Raw genomic sequence first — 12,781 nt, 5'->3', positions numbered from 1 at the left:
TTTACCCAAATTTTGATCTCAAAACTGTTTATAATGCTCAAACCCGGACAACAATATGCCTATAAAATCCTATCTCTTCCCAAGGCTTGAAACTTAGGGATAACTCCCACTATTATACTCCGTTCGAAACATTGCTTTTCATAGCATTAAAAGGTACCACCAGCCCTGACCTCCCTTCGAAAACTAGCCTCAACCCATGCTGCAATCGCCAAACTCCCGGGCAGCAGAGACCTTCCCAGAAATCTGCTGAGTTCAATCATCCTAAATTCGATCCAAGCTTACCAAAACGCCCCATGATCCTTAAACCACTATCCTAGAACCAAAGACCGTTATCTAAACCCATCCACGACCCTTAAACAATCTCCAAACCCCTGACAATCGCTCATTCCCAATCAACCCGAGAGCTGCCCCTAGCTGCTGTAAAAAAAAGAACAAATCGGACAGCTCCTCTACAATCTTCTATCCCACTTGGCCCAATCTAATGCTACCATGTGAACTACGTATCATGTGGTAGCCCCCACATCACCATACCATTCACAACATCAACCACACAAAGAAAAGAACAGGAAAACAAATCGAAACAGCAAACCAAGAAAACTGAACTTTCAAAAATGAGCTTAACATAAACATCATTGCATTCCATAGTTCTATAATCAAACAATCCACACCTGTGATCAATAAAAACCAACTACAAAAAAAGAAATTTCCAGGCAGGCACCTCTCGGCCATGAAGCGAAATGAAAACAGGGCACTACGGGATTTTTAATGTGAGGATTAATAAAACTAACAACAATCGACATATTTAGATAATAAATAATGAAAACAATGAACCATAATCTTGCCTAGCAAGAACAAGTAAGAAATCGGTGAACCAAAATAAGGAGGAAGCTGCGGCCGAGCGAGAAAAAGCTGGGATGGAAATCTGGGAAAAAGAAACTCCGAGAACAACGATCACTAGCTCCACTTCCAACTGGCCATGAATCGATTTTTAAGATAAATCGAAGCTGGAAGAGGCACGGTGAGGATTCAAAGGGGAGGAATGAAAAACAGGGGATTATCTCCTCTCTCTCGGCGTATGAGTGTGTTGGGCGAGAATGTGTTTGTGTGTTTAGGTGTTAGTGTTTGTGTGATTTAAAAGCTAGGGTTAAACCCAACCTAGGTGAAAATGTCATTTAAAATTTAAAGTGTTAAAATAAGGTGACATCCTAAATTAGTTCGCATCAAAATACACACTAGGATTTCCAAATAAAAAAAAAAGATCGAATTCGATAGCCCGAAAATTAAAATACTAATTCTCGTAGAGATTTAAAAAAAATAGCTCAAGAGCGCGGGAAAAATTAAATTTAAAAGCGACTGATACCGAAAATTTAAAATAATTAAATAATATAAAATTTAAAACTTATTTAAGCAATTAAACACCGAAAATTAAAATTAAAAAAAAATATTAAAACAAGTTTAGGCACAAAACTCGAATTATGGAAATTCTAGGCGTCACAATGTGATTCCCTAACAAGTAATTCACGAATGGACGATTTAGGAACACATAAATTATCTTCCTTCAACAAATATCCATCATGCATGAAAAATTTATCCTTTGGACCATGCAAACATGACGCATAAATTTCACCAAAATCAAGATCATGAGCATACAATTCTTTCACATGCTCAAATCCTAAAAATTTAGAATCCAAAGTAGATAAAAGCACGTTCCTTCGTGATAGTGCATCCGCTACCACGTTTTTCTTCCCTTACTTGTACTTGATAACATAGGGAAAAGTGTCCACGAATGCTACCCACTAGGCATGTCTCTTGTTCAACTTTGTTGTCCTTTGAGATGCTTCAAAGATTCATGATCCGTATGAATCACAAACGTCTTTGGCTTCAAGTAGTGTTTCCACGTTTCAAGCACACGAACCAAGGCATATAATTCCTTGTCGTAGTTAGGATAGTTTAACGTTGCTCCACTCAATTTCTCACTAAAATATTCAATGGGTCGTCCACCTTGCATTAAAATGCCTCCAATCCCTACACCCGATGCATCACATTCAATTTCAAAAGTAATAGTAAAATCAGGTAAAACAAGTAAAGGAGCATTAATTAATTTTTGCTTAATAATATTAAAGGACTTCTCTTGCTTCTCGCCCCAATGGAATGGAACGTTCTTCTTGATCACCGCCGTCATAGGTGCCGCCAAAATGCTGAAATCTTTTACAAATCTCCTATAGAAACATGCAAGTCCATGAAAACTTTGAACTTGAGCCATAGAAGTAGGCGTTGGCCAATCTCAAATAGCACTTACCTTGTCTTCATCAACTTTCACACCATAGCACTCACAACAAAATCATGAAACACAAGTTCTTTGTAATAAAACACACATTTTTTCAAGTTAGCATACAAGTGTTCAGCTTTTAGTGTGATTAGCACAATTCTCAAGTGTTCAACATGATCATTCAAGTTCTTGCTATAAACCAAAATATCATTAAAATACACCACAACAAATTTTCTAACAAGACATGATTCACGTGAGGACCCGGGTTGCTAATCTTATCTTAGGGCAAGTTATTATAAGTAACAATTAATCAAGTACACAAAGGATATAAAGAACCAAGAGCTAAAAATTTTTTTTTTTTTAAAACTTACAGTGTCTCGCTCGTTCGGCGAAAGTTGCCCGATCGAGCGAGCTCAAACTAGAAGCTCTCGGGTCCAGGGAATTCTTGGCCTCGCTCGATTGGTGAACTTCAGCCGATCGAGCGGCCAAGAATATCAACTCCTCTGTTCTGCAAAATACATGGCTCGCTCGATCGGTGAATTTCACCCGATCGAGCGGGCTTCAATTCTTGAAAAATTTGCTGCTAACAAAGTGTTGTCAAAGGTAGAAATAATAACCATAATCTCTTGTACAATCTACCACATATGATACATAGTATCTTATAACATCTTATAAGCTTCCATACACAAGCTAAGATATATTCAACTACTTATACAACATTCTTATATCTGTTCTAACATGTTTATCAACTCAAAGTACATGACATTCTGCTACAACCCGAGTTCTCACGTGCTATGACTTTATCTCGAGCTATCACTGTCTCTTCTGACTAGCTCCTGCCCCACCTATTACCATGCACACATACAAAACAAAGCAATAGCCGGATACCTCCGGTGAGAATAAAATCCCAGTATAAACAACATAAAGCGCGAGATAATAAACGTGAATGCAATGCATATGACCAAAAGAGGCTATCAAGCTGATATCAATAGAATATAAGTTCTTTGGGATCCCGAGGAAATAAAATCTTTAACGAACACCAACTCACCAATCGAGGTGAAGTCAAATACTTTATTTTCTCTGACTTTGGTGCAACTATAGTGAGTCTTCTGGCTCTGAAAGTAAATCTACATTCCGTGCCACTCAACTACAGCCCTCCAAACGTCATATGCACTCTAGGATTTTCAACCCTCTGTGCTTTTCAGGCTGGAGTTCAAGATGAATGCAACATGTTCTGTATGCATTAAATGCTATAAAACATCTTGAACAACTAATCACATAAGCATGTAAAGCAATCAAGGCATCTAATCACATAAAACACATAAACAACTAAGTATGTGATTAACAAGGGAATACTCGAAACAATAGCTATTTCGAGCGTTCTATCCCATCTGGATTAGCTGTCATTTATACCTTTCGATAGCACGTCTGAAAGTACTTTAAATCTGCAATGACATCAATGATAAATCATATCAAAAGGTTGCTCAATTTCTCAACTCAATCTCAAGTGCAATGCTAGCAAACCTTGCTTCAACTTTGTCATGGTTCGAAGACTACTTCTCGAGTCGTCAATCTATTGCTAAGATCTGAAATGATATGTATACAATCTCACAAGATCAGATTTCAACTCTACTTCATGTTTCATTAAATCAACAATATCAAAGTCTTGACATTTTTCGAATCGACGGCATAACGGCTAAAAACCGGCAATCCAAACAATATCCAATTCAATCCAACAATCAAGATAACTTATAATATCATCTCAATACCATCAAAATCATCATAATTAGATAAGGTAGGGTTCGAATTTTTCTTGCTAAAATCATATAAAATCCGAACGATAGTCTTTTTCCGAACCATCTGCGAATACGTAATCGGTACAGCTCATAAATGCTTATATCTTAAAATCATAAATTTCCATCTTCAACATACAAATAAAGTATGAGAAAGATGAATGAAACTTGTACCAAGACGAAGCTCTCGCAGCGGTGATCGCAGATATATATTTATCTCAAATTTCTGACGACCGGATCACGCAAAATCGAAGCTTTTAAGAGACAAAAATGGCGTGAGGTTTAGAACTGATCTTCTACCTTTTCTTTCTGCTCTTCACGTGAAAAATGGCTGAATATAAGTATGATTTTAAATAAATATTAGCCAAATTGCAGTTTAGTCCCTGAACTTTTGGCTATTTGCAATTCAGTCCCCGAAAAAGCGATTTAATTCAATTTCAATCCTTATTCATTTAAGAATATTAGAATTTAATTCTAAACTCTAAATATTCCCAAATTAAATATTTTTGGATTAAAATTAAATAATCCCGGGCCTTACATTTCTCCCCCACTAAGACATGAGTTCGTCCTCGAATACATAAGCAAGCTGTATAGACAATCTGTATACACATAAGATAAGGAAATAACATAAAGCAGAATAAGAACTCACATCAATGAAACAACTCTGGAAATCTTTGTCTCATATCTGACTCAGTCTCCCAAGTCGCTTCTTCAGTGCCATGTTGACTCCACTGAACTTTGACTAGCTGAATTGTCTTGTTTCTGAGCTGTTTATCTTTGCGATCAAGAATCTGAATTGGCTGCTCAAAATAACTGAGAGTCTCGTCAAGTTCAGCTTCATCGGGTTGAAGAATATGGGAAGGATCAGGCTGATACTTCCGCAGCATAGAGACATGGAATACGTCATGAATACCAGACAAAGATGGAGGAAGAGCGAGTCGATAAGAAAGATCGCCTATCTTCTCGATAATCTCATATGGACCAATAAAACGTGGAGATAACTTTCCTCTCTTGCCAAATTTGACTGTACCTCTAAACGGAAAAATCTTCAAGAAAACTCTGTCTCCCTGATCAAAAGATAGAGGTCGTCGTATGATATTTGCATATTTTTCTTGTCTGTCTTGAGCTGTTTTCATTCTTTTCTGTATAAGCTTCACTTTTTCTGTCATTTCTCGGATCATATCTGGCCCAACATCTGGTACGTCTGAGATATCATCCCAATACAATGGTGATCTGCATTTCTTTCCGTACAGTGCTTCAAAAGGAGCCATCTCAATGCTCTTCTGATAGTTATTATTATAAGAAAATTCTGCAAGTGGTAATGAATCTTGCCAACTAGTACCAAAATCTAGTACTATAGCTCTCAACATATCCTCAAGTGTCTGGATAGTCCGCTCTGACTGTCCGTCTGTTTGAGGATGATAAGCTGTACTCAGGTGCAAGTGAGTACCAAGAGCTTGTTGCAAGCTATGCCAAAAGTGTGATGTAAATCTAGGGTCTCGATCTGAAACGATAGATTTAGGCACACCATGTAATCTTACCACTTTTCTGATATAGATTTCTGCCATCTGATCATGTCTGTATGTCAATCTGTACGGAATAAAACATGCTGATTTTGTCAAACGATCAATAATCACCCAAATGGCATCATACCCTCTGGATGAACGTGGTAGCTGTGTAACGAAATCCATGGAAATGTGATCCCATTTCCATTCTGGAACTGATAGACTCTGCAATAGACCACCTATTTTCTTTCTTTCTGCTTTTACCTGTTGGCAATTCAAACATTTAGACACAAAATCTGTGACATTTGCGTTCATCTGTTTCCACCAATACTGTGTCTTCAGATCATTATACATTTTCCTGCCACCGGGATGAATACTGAATCGACTGCTGTGAGCCTCTTTCAATATCTGCTGTTTCAAGTCTGAAATATCTGGAACAACAAGTCTGTTATTCACATATAAAACATCATCAGCACTGACCTGATATTCAGATTGATGACCAGATCTGACCATAGCAATAGACTTCTGAATATTCTGATCCTCTTTCTGTGCCTCTTTGATTCTCATTAACAGTTCTGGCTCAGCTTTCATAGCATAAACACGGATAGGTTGCATATCTGTTTCAAATATTAGTCCAGAAATACAACAATCTTCCACCAATTGAGATACACCTATCGTAGACAAGGATAAAGAACATACCTTTCTACTTAAGGCGTCTGCAGCTGCATTAGATTTTCCTGGATAATATTTGATCTCACAATCGAAATCCTCCAGTAAATCAGGCCATCTACGCTGTCTCATATTCAATTCTGATTGCGAAAACAGATATTTCAAACTTTTGTGATCCAAAAAGATTTCAAACTTCTCACCATATAAATAATGTCGCCATATCTTCAATGCAAAGACGATAGCGGCAAGCTCCAAATCATGGATAGGATACCGAGTCTCGTGTGACTTCAATTGTCTTGATGCATAAGCAATAACATGCCCTCGCTGCATGAGCACACAACCCAGACCCTTGTGAGAAGCATCACAATATACTACAAAATCACCCGTACCTGATGGAATCGTCAAGACAGGTGCACTGGTAAGCCTCTTCTTTAACTCCAAGAAACTTATTTCACAAGCTTCAGTCCAGACATACGACTTATTTTTTTGTGTCAATTGCGTAATAGGCTTTGCAATGCTGGAAAAATCTCTGATAAAGCGTCTATAATAACCTGCCAAGCCCATAAAACTCCGTATTTCTGGCACTGATGTAGGTCTAGGACAATTCAAGACAGCCTCGACCTTGCTTGGATCCACTGATATCCCATCACCTGAAATAATATGTCCAAGAAACACAACTTTCTGCAACCAAAATTCACATTTTGATAACTTGGCATATAATTTCTCATTTCTCAACGTCTGTATAATGATTCTGAGATGGTCAGCATGCTCATGTACATTCTTGGAATAGATCAAGATATCATCGATAAAAATAATGACAAAGTCATCCAAGTATTTCTGAAATACCCGATTCATCAATCCCATAAATACTGCAGGAGCATTGGTTAAACCAAAAGGCATGATGATAAATTCATAATGTCCATACCTTGTTCTGAAAGCAGTTTTAGGAATATCTTCATCTCGTACTCTCAGTTGATGATATCCGGATCGTAAATCAATCTTAGAATAGATAGCTGAACCCTGTAGCTGGTCAAACAAATCATCTATTCTAGGAAATGGATATTTATTTTTGATGGTTACCTTGTTCAATTGATGATAATCGATGCATAAGCGCATTGAACCATCTTTCTTTCGTACAAACAGTACCGGAGCGCCCCAAGGTGAAACGCTTGGCCTAATGTACCCCTTAGCCAACAAATCTTCCAGTTGATCCTTCAACTCCTTCAATTCAATAGGTTCCATTCTGTAAGGAGCTTTGGATATTGGTTGCGTACCTGGCATTAAATCGATACTGAAATCTATCTCTCGGGCTGGAGGTAAACCAGGAATTTCATCAGGAAATACATCAGCAAATTCATGTACAACTGGAATATCTGTTACTGCTGGACTGGATTTCAATACATCGTGTGCATAAATCAGAAATCCTTCCGCCCCTCTCTGCAATAAACGGGTCATAGATAACACAGATATCAAAGGGATCTTGGCTCGAGAACCCTTACCGTAGAATTTCCATTTAGATGCCATTTATGTTCTAAATCGAACCAATTTTTGGAAACAATCTACAGTTGCCCTATACTTGGTTAACATGTCTATACCAACAATACAATCGAAATCTGATAATCCAAGTACTATACAATCTATATCAATCACATTCCCGTCATATTGCAACGCACAATTTCGAATCATTCGAACAGAGATAATACCTTCACCCAAAGGTGAAGAAATAGAAACAACAGTAGGCAATGACTCAGACGATAAGGAATGCATCATAACAAATTTTTCATAGATGAAAGTATATGATGCACCTGTATCTATCAAAACATAGGCAGGATAACCATAAATAAAGCAGTTACCTGCTATGACATCGTCAGGTGCTGCCTGTGCCTGTTCTTCAGTAAGTGCAAAGACTCGAGCCTGTTGTCTAGGAGGTTGAGTCACAGTCTTGCTTCCTCCTGCTCTGGGCTGTTGCTGAGGTTGCTGAGGCTGAAATGAATGCACTGATTGCCTTTCTACCTGAGGTGCTTGTCGAGAAGAACTTTCACCCATAGCTCGTTGGGGGCATACTTTGGCATAATGACCTGGTTGGCGACAAATATTGCAAATACCTGACACACCTTTGCACTGATCGATAGCATGTCGTCCACCACACTTACCACAAAACACTCCTGATTCACCAGTTCTCTGACCTGTACCAAACTGTCTCTGTCCACTAAAACTGGAAGAACTACTACCTGCCCGCTTAAACTATTTCCCTTTAGGCTTGAAACGAGAATCCTTTCTGCCACTGCTTCCTCCCTCAAATCTGGGAGATGTTTGCTAAAACTGTGGCGGATTCTGTGGAACTGATGCTGATACAAGCTGTGGAAATGGTTGGGGAATGAACGGTGTTCCTCGTTGTCGTAATATACCTGCTTTTGCTCCCTTATCTTTGTTCAAAGCATCAGCAAAGGTATTAGTTCTTCCACTATTCACCAAAGTAAACACATCGGGATTAAGGCCATTGATAAACTGATCTGCCATTGCTTCATCAGTAGCTACTATATGTGGTGCAAACTTCAAAAGACTTGAAAATTTGGCTACATATTATTCGATATTCAAATTACCTTGCCTTAGATTGGCAAATTCAGCACCCTTATCCTTCCTGTAGGAGACTGAAAAGAAACTTTGATAGAACTCAGTTTTAAAGACAGTCCAGGTGATAATCGTACCTCGTTGTTCCAATGCCCGTTTTTTAGTACTCCACCAACTTTTGGCAACTTCGTGAAGTTGATGTATTACCAGTCGGATACGACGATCATCGGTATAATCAATTGACTCAAACAGCTGTTCGACATCTTCAAGCCAATTCTCACAATCCACTGAGTTTTCTGTTCCTTTCAATGTTGGCAGGTTAAATGACTGAAATCGCTTCAGTAAAGTCTCCATTGGAGTAGCAGTAGGATCCAAAGGATCAGCAGATGTACTACCCTGTGCATTCTGGGGTTCAACCACTGGCGGTGGTACTGGTGCTGGTTCAGCTGGAGGAACCACTAATGGCTGTCTAGTGGCCGGTGCTTTACGGGGAGACATATCTGATTGTCAAACAGATTAGTGCATAAACAATATCATATGCAGCAATTTATTCCATCCTTCTCTGATAAGCATTCTCATGCATTCTCATGAGAATTCAGGTTCTGACTGAGGATACTCTGGAATACAATTGCATATATAGCATGCAGTAGCAATGAAAGCACATAATCATGCAATCATATAAATCTTGCAATATAAAGCATGCTAGCATATAGTGCACATAATCAGATACAACATGTAATCTCATGTGATATCAAACAATCAGACAGACTCAATCTACCCCGCTCATCAACTTCTATCTAAATCCAGAAACTTATGCTCTGATACCACCTGTTGTGGGGACCCGGGTTGCTAATCTTATCTTAGGGAAATTTATTATAATTAACAATTAATCAAGTACACAAAGGATATAAAGAACCAAGAGCTAAATTTTTTTTTTTTTTAAAAGTTACAGTGTCTCGCTCGATCGGCGAAAGTTGCCCGATCGAGCGAGCTCAAACTAGAAGCTCTCGGGTCCAGGGAATTCTTGGCCTCGCTCGATCGGTGAACTTCAGCCGATCGAGCGGCCAAGAATATCAACTCCTCTGTTCTGCAAAATACATGGCTCACTCGATCGGTGAATTTCACCCGATCGAGCGGGCTTCAATTCTTGAAAAATCTGCTGCTAACAAAGTGTTGTCAAAGGTAGAAATAATAACCATAATCTCTTGTACAATCTACCACATATAATACATGCTATCTTATAACATCTTATAAGCTTCCATACACAAGCTAAGATATATTCAACTACTTATACAACATTCTTATATCTGTTGTAATATGTTTATCAACTCAAAGTACATGACATTCTGCTACAACCCGAGTTCTCACGTGCTATGACTTTATCTCGAGCTATCACTGTCTCTTCTGACTAGCTCCTGCCCCACCTATTGCCATGCACACATACAAAACAAAGCAATAGCTGGATACCTCCGGTGAGAATAAAATCCCAGTATAAACAACATAAAGCGCGAGATAATAAACGTTAATGCAATGCATATGACCAAAAGAGGCTATCAAGCTGATATCAATCGAATATAAGTCATTGGGATCCCGAGAAAATAAAATCTTTAATGAACACCAACTCACCAATCAAGGTGAAGTCAAATACTTTTTTTCCTCTAACTTTGGTGCAACTATAGTGAGTCTTCTGGCTCTGGAAGTAAATCTACATTCCGTGCCACTCAACTACAGCCCTCCAAACGTCATATGCACTCTAGGCTTTTCAACCCTCTGTGCTTTTCAGGCTGGATTTCAAGATGAATGCAACATGTTCTGTATGCATTAAATGCTATAAAACATCTTGAACAACTAATCACATAAGCATGTAAAGCAATCAAAGCATCTAATCACATAAAACACATAAACAACTAAGTATGTGATTAACAAGGGAATACTCAAAACAATAGCTATTTCGAGCATTCTATCCCATCTGGATTAGCTGTCATTTATACCTTTCGATAGCACGTCTGAAAGTACTTTAAATCTGCAATGACATCAATGATAAATCATATCAAAAGGTAGCTCAATTTCTCAACTCAATCTCAAGTGCAATGCTAGCAAACCTTGCTTCAACTTTGTCATGGTTCGAAGACTACTTCTCGAGTCGTCAATCTTGTGCTAAGATCTGAAACGATATGTATACAATCTCACAAGATCAGATTTCAACTCCAATTCATGTTTCATTAAATCAACAATATCAAAGTCTTGACATTTTTCGAATCGACGACATAACGGCTAAAAACCGGCAATCTAAACAATATTCAATTCAATCCAACAATCAAGATAACTTATAATATCATCTCAATACCATCAAAAACATCATAATTAGATAAGGTAGGGTTCGAATTTTGCTTGCTAAAATCATATAAAATCCGAACGATAGTCTTTTTCGAACCGTCTGCGAATACGTAATCGGTACAGCTCATAAATGCTTATATCTTAAAATCATAAATTTCCATCTTCAACATACAAATAAAGTCTGAGAAAGATGAATGAAACTTGTACCAAAACGAAGCTCTCGGAGCGGTGATCGCAAATATATATTTATCTCGAATTTCTGACGACCGGATCACGCAAAATCGAAGCTTTTAAGAGACAAAAATGGCGTGAGGTTTAGAACTGATCTTCTCCCTTTTCTTTCTGCTCTTCACGTGAAAAATGGCTGAATATAAGTATAATTTTAAATAAATATTAGCCAAATTTCAGTTTAGTCCCTGAACTTTTGGCTATTTGCAATTCAGTCCCCGGAAAAGCGATTTAATTCAATTTCAATCCTTATTCATTTAAGAATATTAGAATTTAATTCTAAACTCTAAATATTCCCAAATTAAATATTATCGGATTAAAATTAAATAATCCCGGGCCTTACAATTCATGAATCTCATAAATGTACTAGGTGCATTAGTTAACCCAAAAGGCATAATCAACCACTCATACAAGCCATACTTAGTTTTGAAAGCAGTTTTCCATTCATCACCCTTTCTCATCCTAATTTGATGGTAACCACTTTTAATATCAATTTTGCTAAAAATACTAGAACCATGCAACTCATCTAACATATCATCTAGCCTAGGTATGAGATGCCTAAACTTGATGGTAATGTTATTAATGGCTCTACAATCCACACACATTCTCCATGAATCGTCTTTCTTAGGAACCAACAAAACAGGCATAGCACAAGGAGACATTGACTCACACACAAAACTTTTATCTAAAAGTGCACTTACTTGCCTTTGTAGCTCTTTAGTCTCCTCTAGATTTCTCCTATAAGCTGGACGATTTGGCAACGCACTTCCGGGTACAAAATCAATTTGATGCTCAATTCCTCTCAAAAGTAGAAATCCTTGAGGTAATTCCTCCGGAAATAAATCTTCAAATTCCTGCAAAAGAGAGATAACATTCACTACACCAAATTGTGGTATCAACAACACTTGAATGACAACGGTTTTTTTGAAAAACCGTTGTCATTTGGTCTTTAACAATGGTTTTCACTAAAACCGTTGTTGTTGGCCCTTTTTTAATGAACAAAAACAACGGTTTTTTAAAACCGTTGTCTATGAGCATGTTTTTTTGGCCTACGACAACGGTTTTTATTAACCGTTGTCTATGAGCGCGTTTTTATGGCCTACGACAATGGTTTTTATTAACCATTGTCTTTGAGTGGGTTTTTGGGTTCTACGACAATGGTTGTTTTTAACCGTTGTCTTTTTCTATTGTTTTATGTAGTTTTAGACAACACTTTTCTTAAACCGTTGTCTTTTCTTTTTCTTTTTTTTAAACATATATATATATTTAATATATATGTATACACATTTACCTACAAAAGCCCTAACCCAACCTCGAACTGTCGCCCCTTCAACCCACCCAGCTTCTTGATTCGATTCTTTTATGCCTCCTTTCTCTCTTCCGCTCCCTTCCTTACGCCGCCGCCTCTC

This window comes from Henckelia pumila, chromosome 3, assembly GCF_033568475.1.
Source record: "Henckelia pumila isolate YLH828 chromosome 3, ASM3356847v2, whole genome shotgun sequence".
NCBI lineage: Eukaryota > Viridiplantae > Streptophyta > Magnoliopsida > Lamiales > Gesneriaceae > Henckelia > Henckelia pumila.
This window is presented reverse-complemented; position numbering follows the sequence as displayed.